The 2,826-nt window shown below is 53.9% G+C and overlaps 1 non-coding gene across 1 annotated transcript, besides 3 other annotated features; it reads right to left on the reverse strand.

Moving 5' to 3' along the window:
- Positions 1-39: 39 nt before the first annotated feature.
- Positions 40-71: a sequence feature (Protein overlapping with rRNA (PTSG_13133, EGD81089.1) was converted to a misc_feature.).
- A 204-nt stretch (positions 72-275) lies between these two features.
- Positions 276-387: a sequence feature (Protein overlapping with rRNA (PTSG_13133, EGD81089.1) was converted to a misc_feature.).
- A 160-nt stretch (positions 388-547) lies between these two features.
- Positions 548-597: a sequence feature (Protein overlapping with rRNA (PTSG_13133, EGD81089.1) was converted to a misc_feature.).
- Positions 598-1,423: 826 nt separating this feature from the next.
- PTSG_20039 lies at positions 1,424-1,527 on the reverse strand. The gene has a single exon (XR_001137174.1). It is a non-coding gene; the product is annotated as a 5S ribosomal RNA (ribosomal RNA).
- Between the last annotated feature and the right edge of the window lie 1,299 nt (positions 1,528-2,826).

Below are 2,826 nucleotides of genomic sequence, written 5' to 3' on the forward strand. Positions count from 1 at the left end.
GCAGCCCTACCAGGACCTGCTGGACTGGGAGACGTTCAGCATCCGCATTCCCCGAGCACAGGCTCCTCGAGGTGTGGTGACAGATCGGTGACATGGGCCATGTGAAGCGATGCGTGAGGGCTGGTGTGCTTTTCGATGAGGATTGTGTTTGGTGAAGGCTTACATGTCACGTCGCTCACACACATACACGCACACACACACACACACGCACACACACACACGCACACACACACACACACACACACACACACACACACAAACACTACTGTGTTAAGCTCCCGAGGATCCTGCGGTCAATCCCTGATAAGGTGGTGGAGATGATGCAGAGACGCGTTGTGTTTATGTTTGAGGAGTTCTTCAAGTCCCTCTCCACCCAAGTGCACACAGGTGAGGGAGTATGTTGTTGGGACAGGGGCCTGTGCAGTGAGTGTGGCGACGTTTGTGTTGTGGTGTGTGCTTTGCTCGCTTGTTCTCGTGTCCATTCGACCACTCTCACCATCTGCCCACTCGTGTGTGGCATGACTGTGCTATTTGCTGCTGCTGTCAGCGCTGGAGTCTGCCAGGATCAACCTGTTCAGCGGCGACAACGCGTGGCAGGTGAGGGTGTGTGTGTGTGTGTGTGTGTGTGTGTGTGTGTGTGTGTCAGAGTGTGTGTGTGTGTGTGTGTGTGTGTGTGTGTGAAAGAGATCGTGTGCATGGGTGCGAATCAGCGCGGTCACCTCACACAACATCTCGCTGCCACCACCAACACCTTCATGGCGCACACGCACAAATGTTCGCAGGGGGAAGATGCAAGTGCAAGGGCTGGCGTACGGCACGCCCAATGAGACAGACGCCACACGATGTGATGCAGGAGTCTGTATGGTGCAACACCCCCGCCCACCGACGAAAGGCGGCCAAGGATAATGCGCCCATGTGATGTGTTTGCGTGCGATGACGATGGTGAGGATGATGAGGTGGAGGAGGAGGAGAGGACGAAGATGTCTAACAGCGTAATTTAACCAAGATCAGCTTTGTCACTAGTTCAATAGTTCAGTCCACCTGTGTGTGGTTACCTCTGCGTCTGTTGATGGAAGTAAACGCGTTGTGGTTACCTCTGCGTCTGTTGATGGAAGTAAACGCGTTGAGATGACACGATGTCAGCCAGGCAATGTGTGTGTGTGTGTGTGTGTGTGTGTGTGTGAAGCAAAGCAACGCTGAAGACAAGCAACAAGAGAGGGGGAGATGGGCCAACACACGCCACCACCTCTTCACCCTACGACGTCGAAGCAACTCAGCTCAGCAAGCAAGCAAAGAAGAAGAACAAGAAGTAAACCGAACCAAGCAACAAGCTAAGACAAGAGAGAAGAGGGGAGTGAAGGAGAGACAGCACCACAGCAAGCAGCACAGCAGCCCCATATGGAAGAGGGAAAAAAAAAAGGAGAGCAACATCACCCGTGATTCCCGCCTGGTCACCCACGGCAGTACTGAACGGGCCCAAACGGGCTTTGCTTCCGCGATCGGACGTGATCCCGTTGGTATGAACGTTGCCGACAGAGAAGAAAGGCAAGCAATTTATCAAGGCAGAGCCAGCCAGCAGCAAGCAAGAGGAGGAAGATGAAAACCGCACACACACCAAAAACCAGCCAGCAGCAAGCAGAAACGAGCAAACAACCGATTCTGCATTCCAACCAACCAACCAACCAATCCACTCGCCGTTGCTTCATTCTTCTTCTTCTGCGCAGCAGCTGGTGTGTGTGTGATGGTGGTGGTGGTGGGAATGGTGATGGTGATGGTGATCATGGTCGTCGTCGCTGCTGCTGACAGGCAGGTGACGTGAGGTGGGGTGGGGATGCGTCATTGGTTCGTGCACACACACACATTGGTGGTTGTGCGTGCCATGTTCCTTCCTTCCTTCCTTCCTTCCCTGCCTTTCCTTCGTCGTCCTTCTCGCTGACGCATTCAGACGCACACACACACATGCACATGTGCAGGGAGGGTGTGCGCACCGTCTCTCTCCCCCTTCTCTCCCCTTCTCCCTTCCATCCTTCCTTCCATCATTGTCCATTTCCTTCTCCTGTGATGAACTACGCACAACCAACCAACCAACCAACCAACGGCCACATGAATGACCCATCCATCGACAGGTGAGGGTGAGATTGAGTGCTCCCACTTCTTCCTCCCACTTCGTGCTCCTCCTCTTCCCCTTCTTCCCCTTGCACACTGCGCACAGAAGCAAACAACCACCCCCATCAACAACAACAACACCACAGTTCACGCTGTCATCGTGCACACACACACACACAGGTGGACCACCATCACTCCGTGCATCCATGGGTGGTTGTATCACAACCAACTCACTACTGCATGTGGCGCTCACAAATGCACACTCACACACACTTGCTCACCGTTGTGTGGTGACAGAACAGTTGCCATCAGCCACCGACATGCAGCGGCGGCCCTGAGAATGGACCATGCAACCTCTCAACCAGTGAGCAGCACACACATGTGAGAGGGGGGAAATGGCATCAACCAACATCACAGCCAATGTGGATGTGTATGTGTGTGTGTGTGTGTGTGTGTGCACGGGGTTGTGTTTCTGCTCATCCTCCTCCTCCTGTCTTTCTTCTTTCTGTCTGTGACACGCTGCTCACTGCTGTTGTTTGCTTGTTTGTTTGTGTGTGGTGCGTGCAGATGAATGTTTTCCATCATCATCATCAGCAGCAGCAGCAGCAGCAGGTGCTGGCTGATGCGTGAGGCAGTGGGCGACCCCCACCAACCAACAGTGACTACATGCTGACGGATGAATGGTGATCCAGCCACTGCGTCACCCAGACAGGTGTGTGT

This window comes from Salpingoeca rosetta, assembly GCF_000188695.1.
Source record: "Salpingoeca rosetta unplaced genomic scaffold supercont1.40, whole genome shotgun sequence".
Lineage (NCBI taxonomy): Eukaryota > Choanoflagellata > Craspedida > Salpingoecidae > Salpingoeca > Salpingoeca rosetta.